Raw genomic sequence first — 15,384 nt, forward strand, 5'->3', positions numbered from 1 at the left:
CCGTCTCGGCCTCATCAATACCTACAACAATCAAGTCTAGTGAGTCTAAAGACTCAACATGTATATATCGTGAATAACAAGTAAATATATCATAAAATCGCATGCAACGTAAAAATAAAGTATCATAAAGCGTGCAGTGAAAATCGTATCATGAATAATTATAACTACGTGCATATCTAAAAATCATACGTAAAAGCTTTGCTCAATAGAGCTCTGTCATAACATATCATAATTTTCTGGTAGAGATAATGTTTCTAAGCAAGTGGCCCATAACATAGCGTAAGCGCCTGATCAGACTAAACCACAGTATACTGGGCGGTAGAGATCATTCACAGCCCTTGGACTGGATGTCCGTACCCATACATAATCATAAACCGGTCGTAAGTCACCGGGCGGAGAGGTCCTCGGTTGCGCCTACCGACTTCCAAACCCATAAGCATAAGGTGGCCACAAGACATATAGCATATATCTCAAAAATAAACATTTTATATTTTTATGCACGTAATATAATTAGAACCTTATTTTTTTTACCGGATGAGTTGGATCGTTCCCAGGCTTGCTTCGACTTACTACTAATATGTGACACATGCAATAAATCTTATCTTGACAAAATTTTAACAATAGAACCAAAAACGAGACTATTCGGACCAACAACTTGATTTTTAACCATGGCTTCGTACCAACCCGAACCAACATTAAACCGACGTTTAACCATGATTAAAAATACCCTAAACATACTGAAAAATTTGCATAATATTTGTAACACACGAAATAGGCGAAAGGAATCCAAAAACATAAGACGCTCTTAAATGTAAAGTTGCTGTCATTTATTTGTTTGTGCGTGTATGGATTGAAACCAATGAAACAGAACCCCCTAACACAATCTAAATGATGTCTAGATGCAGCCTTGTAAGCCTGGAATCGAGCAACCCCCTGTCAACAACATAAAACACTGAAGCGTGAAGCACACATCATGACCCGAAAAGCTGTGCAGATTTTTGGAGGGTGTTGCTGTCAAATTCGTTTTGTCCCTTGATGTATGAAAATATACTGATTTAAAATAGCTAATATAACTTGATTGTAGAGCAAAGGAATAATATATACATGCCTGGAATTTGTTTTGAAGAAAAACAAATCAAAACGACAATACGACGCGACAGGATCGGAGTTGGCTTCCTTCTTGTTCAGCTGCTGTTATTCTCAATTATCTTGCTGCTGTTTTCTTCTGAAATTTCGAAGGTGAAGTTGCGGGGATGTAGGTGAGGAGGGTGAATGATTTAATAGGTGTTAAATGTGACATTATATGCCTTAAAATGAGAGTTACAAGTGAAGGAGTGGAAGGGATTTTGAATGGTTTGAATTGTTTTTTTCTCATTTCCTTTGCTATAACTTTTCTTATTCTTTTATTTCACAATTTCAGTAGCATTTCTTCTGATATTTTCGTGTATATGGAATGAAGAGATGCTATGTAATGGAGGTGATGGTTACAAGGGTGTTAAATATACCATAATATGCATTAAGGTGGGAGGTTACAACTGAAAACTTTGAATATTATTTGAATGCTTTCTTCCTAGTTGCCGTTGCATGCCCATCAAATTCTTGCAACACAATCAAGCTCATTTCATAGTCTAATAAGTTGAGGGAAATTATATGAATTATAGTATTTGAATTTACCAATAACTTATTGAATTAAAAGTGAGTAATGGTATTCATTTTAAAGGCCAATGAGGTGACTAGAATGAATTTACTAATCTTTTGAATTATCTTAACCAAATTTATTACTCATTTGCATAGTATATTATTATTTAAACCTTGCATTTTAATTGTTTAAGGTTTTAAACCTTCATTATATTTATTTTAATGCATTAACAAATTAATTTAGTTTAGCATCTTGCTTAGAACTTTTGCATGGCATACATGACCTCAATTTAAATGTTTAGATGCTATATTTAATTTCTTGAATATATTATACCTAGATTAATTCATCCCCATTTATTCACATAATTTTATTTAAACTTTAATTAAATATTGAACCTAATAGAATTTATTTACTAATTTGACTCCCATTAATTTAATAAATCCTAAAATATTCTTTTTCTTCAAATTAAATTATTTCTTGACTTAAATTAAATTTAGGAATATTTGTCTTATTATTAATCTTATCTCAAACCTCCAAACTCCGGTCCGACCTTGCGTATTTATCTTAAAAAAATTAAAACTAAACATCTACTTTTAAAATAAATAATCATGATTTAAAACTTCATATTTAATTTAAATAATAGAAATTATGCATGGCTTATACGTAATCTGATTTTCGGGTCGTTATACCATTTGTTATGATCGGGAAAGAGTTTAGAGGGGGGTGAATGAACTCCTTCAAAATTTTCACTTTTAGAACGTTGATTTCGACCGTTTTTTAGGCGGTTGAAAATTCTTCTCAAACGGTTGGAAATGTGAGTCACTATTAAGTACGGAAAACGGTTCACAATTTCCAATGACAGCTTAAACACGTTAACTGGCTTAACAACAAATTGAGGCTGGAAAAGTAAGTGCTTGCGAGAAACAAAACGACGCAAGGTCTTTTATGGATGTTCGGAGATTGAATACTCCCACGTCACCCCTTCTTTCTCTTCATGAATGATTCCACTAAAAGACTTTGGCTTTACAAACTTTTTGCAGCAGCCCACTTTAATCAGGACTTACCACACTGCCTGTTTTGGAACTCTTAGTGATCACTTTACACTTCTAAATTTTACGAACACTTAGTTCACCAGACATCAAGACTTAATCGAATAACCAAAAGGTTACTGATATAAATAAACAATTCGGTTTATGTAGCACGAAGAGGATCCTTAGATGATCGAGTGTATTTCTGTTCAAAACATGCTGATTGAGCGATGAAGTATGTAGACTTTTGATAGTGCTCTAAATCTTTAGAGTATGCAAGCTAATGTTGTTTTTCAGCTGTTGATAGAGTGATATTTGTCGTCATCTTTATCTTGCATACTTCTCTGTTAATATAGCCGATTTTGCTAACGGTCGGGAAGGACAAGCAACGTTAACCTGAACCCCTGAACAGATGTGTTGATGTCGTCTTTATGAGCATTAATTGTTCTTCAATCGACGCATTTAACGTGTTTTTTGCTCAGCGTAGTTTTGAAACACTTTTCTTGAGGAGTTCCTTTTATGGTAACTGTTTTCAGCTTCAGAACTTTGTATTCTATATTTGATCTTCCTTTTCTGGGATATATACATGAATGCCTATCATTCTTGGGACTGGTGTAAAGATAAGTTGACTTTGAGGCGGTGTAATACTTTGAATGTCTAGAGCCGGTAAAAGAATGTCTTTGAATAAATGAGCAATAAATAGCTCTCTTTAATGATCCGGTTTTGAGGAAGATCATTTAAGTCCAAATTTCTTTTTATCCAGACGGTTGAATTTGCCAGGGATCTGAAATTCAAGCGGTTAGACTTCTTGTGCTTTAGCTGGTTCAAATATGTTCCTGATGCAGAGTTAACCGGTTGATGTGAAACTTTTACATATATGAAATACAATTGTTTCCTGAAAGAGTGAAGTGTCGTCTTGATTTTGTCATACGCCAAAATTCTTGGGTAATAATAATTTCTTAACACATCCAAACCTAGTTAGTCTAATGACTCTGCACGTTCTAACCATGAGTGACAAATAATATGTATACATACACATACACGAAATCATATTTTTATTGGAAATAAGCTGTTAATCATAAATCATTTAATCGTAAAGTTTTCCATAATCGTATATCATTTTAGGGTAAAGTTTGATACTTGAAAGTGATTAGTTGTAATAGTATCGTCATGTAGTCAACTGATCAGTTTTAGCTCACCACTCCGCATGGGGATGGGCACAAAGCCTCGTCGTAAGTGGAAATACGATATTCGGGCTCCCTCTGGGGCTTTTTCCTGTAAATAGGCTCCATCTGGGGCCTTTTCTCGTATCCGGGCTTCATCTGGGGCCTTCTCCCATAGGCAGGCTTCCTCTGGGTCTTTTTTCCCTCACGATATTTTCAATAAAATCATATCATATTTGTCACAGTCAATTCACAACCTTAAAAATAATTTCTTTCCTTTTATTCATAACATATCGTATCCTTCAAAATTCGTAAAATAACATTTTTCTAGGAAAAATCGTACAGCTTTAGCATATATCGTAAAATGTCTTTTTTTCATCATAAACATTTTAAAATATCATTTATCATGTACTATGATTCTTCGGGACACTGCAAACCTTTCGTACTATCCGAAACGCAAAATGATCATTCTACCACTGGATTCCAAAATTCTCGATTTTTACTGTCTCTTACCTTTATTAACTCGAGCGTATCTTAAAATATCATATAAGATTAAATTTGACTTCAAATATTTTTTTAGACGTAAACCCGAGCCTTTCGATTGTTAAACTTAATGACTAAACAATGAAGCGTTTTTAACCCGAATAAATTCAAACTTAATGTTTTTTTCCCAAATATTAAAGATCAAATTTTCATACCTAAACTTAACATGACACCTTAAAATACAACCATAAACATTTCTTATATGTAAGTTAAGCTCCTCAACTAATTTCTCAATTCGTTTTAAAACTTAACCGTACGTCCCGGTTTTAACTTATGTCGACTCAAAACTTAACCAGACTTTACCAAACTTGAACCATAGCTTATTAACACCTTACTAACTTTTTTTCATCTTAAATCACGCCAATTAAAACCATTGAACAAGCCTATAACCATGCTGGAAAATTCTGCTCATTTTCGAAAACCCTAGCTTGCACAAACCCTCAATCCCTTCGACCCTAGCCCATGGCCGACCCAAACATCCCCTAGCTGACCATCCTAGGACAATGACTGAACCCTAGAGACCCTGCTGGACCAAGCTAAAAAATCTTAGAAACGCCAGCCCTAAGCCGCACCCCTACATGCCATAAACAACCCAAAATGACATGCAACTTTTATCCTCTCTTTCCAGCCCTTGCACATCCCATATAGGACCATGAATAGACTCCCTTAGGACCCTTGAACACATCCCAAACATCAGATAGCAGTCGCTCCCTCCTAGGACCAAAACGCAAACCCTAGCCCATTTTGCTCCCAATTTTCGTTTAGCATGTTGTCATATCTTGTCCAGCCCTTAAACATGCATCTATATGGACCCTTAAACATGTTGAAAAACGTCCCTTACCATAGCCCTATCATGGCAGCCCCTTTGTGCATCATAAGTATGAGTTTCAATGTATGAAAATCAAAGTTTTAAGATGTACAAGCCATAAAAACAAAAATAAAAAGAGGATTTGATATTATTCATGCAAACATGATTAAACACACATAATATGGTGTGAATGGCACAAAAATAAAGTTTATAAAAGTGTCTTTGCGTTTAAAACGCTCGAAATACGAATACCAAAGCGGTAGAAGACGATGACAAAAAGAGGACGATTTTTCTATTTTTTTCTGCCCTTTTTTTCCTTGTCAAATCCCATCGAAACCCACCTTGAGATGCAAGGGAGTCGATTGATTGTTGTTAGAAGTAAGAACGAGGAATAAATCGAAGAACGAATGAGAAAAAAATTGGAATCTTCCCTTGACTTGCAAAGAAAAAACGGCCGTTGTTCCTCTCACATTCCTACAATTCATGTATTATGTGTGTGTGTGTGTGTGTGTTTCATTGTGTGTGTGTAGGTGTTTAGGAATTACTAAATTAGGTCCATTGAGATTAATAAAATCATTAGGCTTAAATTAAAAAGGTTTAAAATACATATTTCCAAAAATCCCCTTCTAAATACATAAAATTTCTTGCTCCGTCTAATAGTTTAAATTTGACCTTAAAAATACAATAATTATTAAATTATTTTAAATAAATATTTTCTTAACTAAAAATATAATTTTAGATTTTAAATCTTTAACACCTTAATCGTCTCCAGTCCTCCGTCACGGACTACCATCGATATTCGTCTGAAAATATTTAAATTATGCAATCGAGCAAAATTACACAATTAATTTGTAGGATCGAGCGCTTGTCGCTTTACCAAAAGCTATAGCTAGTGGTAATGTTGCAACTCAATTCTTTTAAACCGCACAGCAGCTCAAGCACCACGGTTGGATCGCTCTACCAAACAGGGACAATTATATTGCACCCAACATTATTATTTAGCTCACTCAAAATATATCATTCATGCATCTAAAATCATTTAGCTAAAATATTTACCAATTTAATAATTTTTATGCATACGGTTTACGTGGACTGATTTTCGAGCGTTGCAACTTTCATTCAAATGCCTAGTTACGCCAAATTCTTGAAAGACATATTAGAAAATAAAATAAATTTGTATACTCACATGAATGTAAACTTGATCGGAAATTTTTTTGCCTTGGTACAAAGCAAGATCCCACCAAAACTAAAAGATGCATGGAGTTTTTATATTCCTTGCATGATTGGTGATACTAATTTTAATAGAGATTTTTGTGATCTAGGTGCAAATATTAATTTGATGCTTTTTTCTGTGTTTATGAAGCTTGGGTTAAGAGAGCCAAAACCTACTAGCATGTCATTGCAATTTGAGGATAGGTCAAAAAGTATCCATGAGGAGTCATTGAAGGCGTGCTAGTTATAGTGGAAAAGTTCTTTTTCTTGTGGATTTCATGGTACTAGACATGGAAGAGGACTTAGCGATGCCATTAATATCATGGAGACTTTTCCTTGCAACCGAAAAGGTACTTATAAATGTTAAAGAAGGGAAGTTGAGACTGAGAATGAAAGATGAAGAAATCACTTTTGATGTTTTTAATGTCCTTAAGCACATATTGCACAATAAAGATCGTTTTAAGATTGATACTTTGGATCACTTATTTGCAACTTTGTGCATGATGCCTTGAAGGATTTAGTGGAAGCCACGCTCACTATTGAATTGCAAGATAAGGATTTGGATGAGGCACAAACTGAAATATTATGATACTTCAATGGCAATCCACCATGGAAGAAGCAAGTCAAGTTTAGATCGGAGGATTTCGGATATAGGAGAGACATGAAAAGTCGAGTATAGAGGTACCACCAACCCTTTAGCTCATACCACCTCCACGTCTGACGTATATCTAAGGATAATAATTTTTCTGTTATTATCTCTTTTTTTAACATATGTAATGGAGACCAAATTGTTAAAATTCCTCAAGGAGCCCAAGAGTGCATTTGTGTGGAATGTGTCAAATATCAAGGGAATAGATCCATCAATTTGTATGCACAAAAGTTTAATTGAAGAGAAAAGTACTCACTTCTGGTGAAACATAAAAGACGAATAAACCCAAATATGCAAGAGGCAGTGAAATTTGAGACCATCAAACTTCTCGATACATGTATTATCTATCTTATTCTTGACAACGCCTAGCTAAGTCATGTTCAGTGTGTGCCCAAGAAAGGTGGATAATTGTGGTGACAAATGAGAAATATGAATACTATCATATCCGAATGGATGAAGAAAATAAGAAATTTACAGTTTTCTACACACCAAAATGTTATTATATTTGAGAAGTATTATCAATGAGATTGACTAATGCACCACATGTATTTAAAAGAAACATGGATAATTTATTTAATGATATCTTGATTTTATAAATTTGAGAAGAATTATCAATGAGAATTTATAGTTTCTCTATTTCATGTATAACTTCATATTTGGGAGAAATTAAAGACTAGAGCATAATTAACCTAGCCACAAGTCGGATTGATATAGTTGGAAATACCCAAGGACGTGGATGAAACCCAACGCCCATACTAAGGAGGTAAAGCCATGGTATGAATTTTGGACTCTTGTCACAGTCTATACCATAGAAACTAGCTTATCGGAGATATATGCACTACCAAAATGGATCTAGAAAATTGTTCATGAGACATGAGCGAATAATGACTATTTGTCTAGAGAAGATATTATGGAGCTATACTTCTTTAGTGCAATACCAGAAGGACATGGAGAATATAGTTTTGTCTCATATATATGGGAAATCAAGTTTCCATTCAAATTATACCATTATTAATTTAATGGATATTTTCTGTTAAATACCATGACAGAAAAAAAATATAGGGTTTCCATGAGAAATATTTTAAAAAAACCTTTTGGGGAACAACAAGCTATCCAAATGTAAATATACTCACTAGAAATTCTGCAACATATGGCTCACATTGGAAGATGATAAAAAAAAATCTGTTTATAATGCCAAAACCAGAAAGAGCCAAATTTTGAGAAGGGTTTTTGTCCGAGATCTGACCGAAACACTTTGCAAAGACATGACCAAATAATGAGGGACCACACAAGACGCGTCTTCCTCGGGGACCACAAAAAATAGAAGCTTTCCCGACAAATATTAATGGGTATGTGATTTAACCACTCCAGTAGTGAAATATACAACCACTCAACCAATACCAAGAGTTGCAGACAAAAGAAAAAAATGGCCATTTCACAAGTAGTTGCCAACAACACTTCGCAACAACTAACAAGAAATAATGTAAAGTTATCAACCAAGTGTTAGTCTGGATTTCAAATCCACCAAATACCTCTATATATATATATATATATATATATATATATATATATATATATATATATATATATATATATATATATATATATATATATATATATATATATATATATATAGTTCATGTGTATTATCTTTCAAGCTGAGATAAGTAGCTAAACAAGTTTTTGTACTCCTCTATAGGGAGTTACTGTTATAATAATAAATATTATTTTTCAATAAAATTACCAGGATTTTACCCATTTCATGTTAAGTTTATTTACAAATTAAATTTGTTATTTGAAACTTTGAGGTTGGAAACGAAACAATGTCGTGCTAGGTGTTGTTGAAGGAATCTACGTTATAAACTATATGTCGTGATTGTGTGGTTAGATTGTGAGGATCTGTCTATAAAACCTGATAGATACAACTCTGCGGCATTCTGGTCAAAAGGTTTTAGTTTACTTTACGGAAACACAATGAACTAAAAAAAGGTAAATAAAATTAGAAAACATGGATAAAATTGGGATTTAATCTAATTTTGGACTAGAAAATGACAAAACTGAAATAGTGAGACAATTAAAATTAAAGAGATTAAATCGAGAATTAGCTGAAAATAAGAGGACCAATAAGGATATTATCCCATTTCCTTAATTGGGTCCTCTTCGATGGTTGTTACTTCTGGATTGGGCTTTGATTCTTTTTCATATGGAGCGGACTCTTTATTTATACTTAATTTAGAAGTCCACATATCACTCGTTGCTCCGAAATTTATAAGCCATCTCAAGGTCTATAAACTTATCAGTTTTCTCATATAATATTTAAATCAAATTACAATTTGCACTTCAAGTTAGAATAATTATTCAAGTAAATAATCTTTAATTATTTATAAAATCATGGTATTTTGAAAGAATTCTTTGGATATTTAAGCTCAAATTTTTAATGACATTTAAAGATCAAGATCTCAGGTTTAACACAAAATCTCAAACAAATGATCGTGTTTTTCTTTAAACTCAAAAAAATAATGTAACTATCAATGCATCAACTTATTAAACCAATGAGAGTTAACCGCAAGTGTAAAATGTCAAATTTAGCATATATAAGAAATATCGAGTTGTCGTTCCACCAGGACTAAAAATCATGTACCAAATAAAATTATTTAAACTATGTTTAACCTACAAAAAAGAGCCAACAATTTTAAGTAGACTAAATTAAAATAAAATAAGATAACAAAACTTTGAACTAACACAAATAAATTTAGTAGGGAAAAATTCAGTGGGAGAAAATCATCAAGATTTCGGTTCACCGTTTCCGTTTTCTACCGTTCTCATATTATTTTTGATTGATTTTAATTTCCTTTGGAAGCTTCTGAATTTGGAAGGAAAATTCTTTGCAACTTTTCAAAGTGGCTGGTTTCTGAAATTTGTGTTCAAAGTTGACAGATACAATTCTTTTTATGTAACGTCCCGAAAATCTGAAAGTCCACGTTAACCACGTGTATGTAAATTATTAATTTTCTTTGGTATTTTATTAAATTTTTTAAAGCATTAAATGCTTGTTTACTTCATGAAATTGTGTTTAATTATTTTATGCATTTTATGCATAATTCATGCATGATAGGATTTAATTGTATTCATAAAATTTATAAAAGTTCACGCATTAGGGTTTCTAGGTGCATTTCACGTTCGTACGAGGATCGGAGACCGGAGAATTTTCAGGAAAATTATTTTATTACACGATTTATTTCTATAAATTAATTTAAAGCGTTTTAATGTAATTTTCAAAAACGGGATTTATTGGGTATTTGTACCCGCAGGACTTTATTTTCAACGGTACGCAAATTTTATTCAATCGGAGGACTTTTTAAGGGTTCGGCTAATATTTTCAAAATATTTCCAACTCATAATATTTTTCGGGAGTGTGTTTGGATTTAATGGGCCTACTTTTGAGCTTTTTGGGCTGAAAATATTTTAAGCTTTTAATTTAAACCAAATTAAGGCCCATTACCGTTGTGTTTATTATATAATTGAGCACCTAAACCATTTTAACCTAAACCTAATCACTTGCTTAGCCGACACCTCCCCTATCAGCTATCTACCTCGTGAATTGCAGCAGCAAAACTCGGTGCCTCCATTTCTTTCATTCGGTCGTGTGTCATATTGCTTTGCTCATTCACAAACAAATCATCAGGCACGCATTGTATCATCTTTTATGCATCATACACATTATATACATGCTTTTATATGTTTATCTGTGTGTGAAACTTCCGATCCAGGCATTCTCAAGTGTCCTGGTATTCTTTTGTTTGTCACTCACATCTTCGGTAATCTGTGCAAGAGGTTGCTGTGAGGTGATGCTAAGGGGCTGAGAATGGTGTCAGTATGGGTTTGAGGGAGCAACACTGATTGTGATTGCTGGGAGTGGATAGATCGGAGAATCGGGTTGGGCTTGCGTGGGGTTGTGGCTCGTGTGTGGAGTGGTGTAGGCGGGGCAGAGGTTGAACCGAGGCCTGGACCAGACCTTGGTGGGTCTGAGTCACGGCCCAGGAAGGCCAAGCCACCGTTGGAACCACCTGAACCATCGGCCACACGCACACGAGAAAGGAGACTCGGGTAGAGTGGTTTTGAGAGATTTCGTCCGGTGCTGTGTTGTAGACTGCATGGGGCTGGTGGCTCGGTTCTAATAGGCTCCTTAGGGCCTGGTGTAGGTCCTTGGTATGGTGGTTCATGGCTGGAATGTGAGGGCCCGTTATCCTAATAACGATTTATTAGCATGCAATCATGATTAATCAGTAAACTGCGGAAAAGTGAGTTAAAAATTTGCATTTGGGTCTATAAAAATTTCGGCATGACCCTCCTATAAATAGGACATACCAGAAAATCAAATACTCAAAATAAACAACATGTGCCCTCAATAAACACAACAGCATACACACGTGCCAGCCAGACACGATCATGACATATGCAAATCAAAATATCATAGAGCCGAAAAGGCTCGATGTGAGAGCCCAGCCCAAGAATACCCAAAGCCCAGCCCATTTAGGAATAAGTTAAAAAAAAAGAAGATAATTATCAAATTTACACTCTCTCTCTCTCTCTCTCTCTCCCGTAACTTCTCGGCAGCAAGCTTCGGTTTTCTTTCTTTTTCCGATTTCAAATTTTCTTTCAGCGATTGTGGCCAAGTCGGTGATCAAAAAAATAAAGTAAATATATATTCGGAATCCTCTCGGCAAGGGCTATCTAGTGATACCCTTTTTGCTAAGAAAACTTGCGACTCTCGGAAACCCGTCGGAGATCGCCGCTCGTTTTTCGCCGGAATTTTTGAGGAAACTCTCGGTTTAAGCTTCCTAGAGCTTTACTTCGAAGCCTTGAGGTATAATTATGATTTTAGGGTTTCGAATTTTTGGGATTTTAATTCAATTGAGTTCCAATAATTAATATATATTGGATTATTGATTGTAGGTGCTATATCGGAGTCGATTGGAGGTATTAAGCTAATTTTTGAAATTTAATTAGATAATATTTCGAATTTAGCCTATTAATTTGGGAATTTGTGAAACGTTAAATCGTTATTGGGAACTGTTTATGGCATTAGAAAAAAAAATGAACATTTTGGAAATTCTTAGTAAATATCGAAAAATTTCAGATTCGATATGATCGAATTTTCGAAAGTTCAAGTTGTCCGGCATTGAGAGATTTAAGTTAAATAAATCATTATATTTGACTTTGCGATGAGTTTTAGAAATTGTAAAGCCTAAATTATGGATTTTTGGAATTTTAGGATAAACTAGTGAATATTGGAAAAATAAATGGAACTTGATATGAAATGTATTATTTGCCACAGGATTGGATTATTCGAGAAATCCTTAAGAACATCAGTGGTAAATTAAGGGTTCAGTTGAGGTACGTATGAATACGTGATTGCATTCATGCATTTATTTGAGTTGATACATAGCATTTCGAGCCTTGACTCCGTTGATTGCTATCATTGTTCATCTGTTGAGATGTTGCGTCATCTATGGATGCGAGTGATAGGATAGATCACTCCTGACATCTTATCGATGGAACGAGTGATAGGATTAGCACTCTCCTGATGACTGCTCGAGGACTGACCGGGTCGCTACCGGACCCTCGATGCTACGTGTATGGATGAGCGGTGACATGATATTATGTAGTGCCCAAATTCAGTACACGTATGACCCATGCATTTATTTAACTATTAAATCATTTAATTATTTTTAAATGAGTTTTAGCCATGCATAATTTATGAAAATGCATTATTTTAAATTATTTATGTTCATGTGATGCACGTTAAAAATGCTTTCTTCAAGTTTCATGTTTCAGGCGATTATTCGAGGCGGGATCGAGGAAGAGACCCGGTGACGATCTTTGGCAATTTTAAAAGACGGTATTTTATTTTTAGTGGAGTGGGGCATTTTAAATAATTTATCTAGTTTTAGTAATTTAAAAGCCTAATTTGACTATTAGGAGATTTTGGAGACTTTAAAGTTTTAAGGAATTGTCTCTTGTGCACTTTATTTCAATCACACGATTTTTATTTAAAGTTAGTAGTGGGTTAATGCCTTGATTGGTTGTTAATTAGTAATTAAGTAAATTATTATCCCTAATTAACACCCTAATCTCCTACCCACTACACAAAACGCACGCACACACACACTTTACACACACCACTCACGACACTCAAGCATACACACACACAATTTTATTTCTCTCTTCACTTCATTCTTTTAAAAGAAAACCTAGGGTTCTTGAGAAGCATAGCAGCCGCCCCCTCCCTTTAATTTCCAGCAAGTTTTGTTGCATTTTATTCAAAGAAATCGGTGCCACGTTCGTCCCGATCAAGCCTCGCTCCATCTCCGCTTCGGTGTCGTCGTTACGGTATCTTTTAATATCAAGGCACGTATATTCTGTTCTTTCTGCATCGATCTTGTCATAGTATGCGTTGTGTTATTTTATGCGTGAAAATCCATGTGTGACGTTCGTCGTTTGAGCGGAAAATGGTTTGAATGCGTTTGAAATACTTTTTAGATCTGAAATCTCGTAACATATTGTTCTGATGCAAACTGTGATTTTTCTGTCCGGATTTTGAGAAAACTTTCAACTAGAAAATAGTAGAAATTTTCGATACCTTCGATTTGAGTTATGATGTTTTTCGTGGGACCGCTCAAACTGCGACTTTTACGAAAATTGTGTTCTTGAAGCTATTTGTTGCAGGCTTCGTTGGAAATCGACGGGTGATTGTTGCTGCGTCTAGGTATGATCGGTATGATGTTGGGTCGTTATTTATCATGTCGTTCGGTGTTGATAGGCAATAGAATGCACAAGAAAGTCGTAGGAACCAATTGGTGTCAATTGCCTCGTTTTCCTCAAATTGTATGTATCGTAGGGGAACGTCGTTCTTTGGGTGTTCGTACGAGTTTAGATCGATGTTATGGTGTCTTAGGATGGTCTCAAGGTGTTTAATTCCGTTCCATTAGTCGTTCAATTGGGAGAATAGATATTGTGTGAGTTTTTCCTCGCAGGTTCAGAAAATCGAGGCCCACACAGACCCTGGCACGGGGTCCGTACCCCTGTTTCCCTCGAAGTGTCTTTTTCCAGAGACTAGACGGACCCCTACACGGACCCTTACACGGGGTCCATGCCTTTGTTTCTTTCGCGGTGCCGAATTCCCGAGGCTACACGGACCTAGGCACGGGGTCCGTGCCCCTCCTCCTTTTCGATGTCTTTTTACAGAGTCTAGACGGACCCATGCACGGACCCAGGCACGGGGTCCGTGTCCTTCGTTTTTGGGAAAAATAATTTTGTACGCTTTGAGGTTAGACGTCATAGTTTAATGCAAGTGTTATCAAGGTCGCGTCATGGGAAATTTTAGTATGTCCTAAGTAATGATTGAACTCGAGAGTAAGTATGATTTCTACGTTAAGTTATGCAAGTTAAGTATGCAATTTCATGTTAGTGTGTGCAGCAACGGCCCCAGTCGAAGTCCAACGAATCCCTCAACGCCATGTAAGTATGTAGGACGTGCAAAGAAAATATTTTAAGTTTTTGAGGTATGCTAAATGTCTTGTGACCAAATTATGAATGGGTTTGGAAGTCGGTGAACGTGGCCGAGGACCTCTCCGCCCCGTTAAATTATGAACGGGTTATATCGTGGTTGGAAAGCGTTAAATTATGAACGGGGACCAGCCAGCCCGTTAAATTATGAACGGGGATCTCATGTATGCGGCAGTGGATACGTCCCTGTCAGCCCAGTACTGTGGTGTGTCTGATCAGGCGTTTATTATGTATGGGTCACTTGCTTTGAAACATCCTCTACGAAAATGATGAAGTTACGTATGTTCAAGTATGCAGTATGTTTATGAAAGTTCATGTTGATGGCACGTCTAGTTATGTATGTACGTATGTTCAAGTTTATTATGCAAGCTCAAGTTTCATGTTATGTACGTTCTATTTTTAAGATGCATGCGATTTTATTATGTAGTACTCGTTATCCCAGTTTATACGTGTTGAGTCTTTAGACTCACTAGACTTGATCGATGCAGGTGACTATGTTGATGAGGAAACGTGAGGTGGAGACCAAGGGGCAGGCTTGGACTGAGCGGGAGGCTAGACCCGAGGACCGCCTACGTTGTTTTAAGATTTTAAGAAAATACATTTACACTCTGATTTTATGATTGGATTGTGAGACATTTTGAGACAGCTTGTCTTTTAGCAAATTTTAGTTGGTGATATTGATTTCAAATGTTATTTTAATGAATGATGAGTGACGACCGTATGGATGTGTAGATTTAAGAAATTTTTTTTTAATTTTTCCGCAAATTTTAAGT

Source organism: Primulina eburnea, chromosome 9, assembly GCF_022965805.1.
Source record: "Primulina eburnea isolate SZY01 chromosome 9, ASM2296580v1, whole genome shotgun sequence".
Lineage (NCBI taxonomy): Eukaryota > Viridiplantae > Streptophyta > Magnoliopsida > Lamiales > Gesneriaceae > Primulina > Primulina eburnea.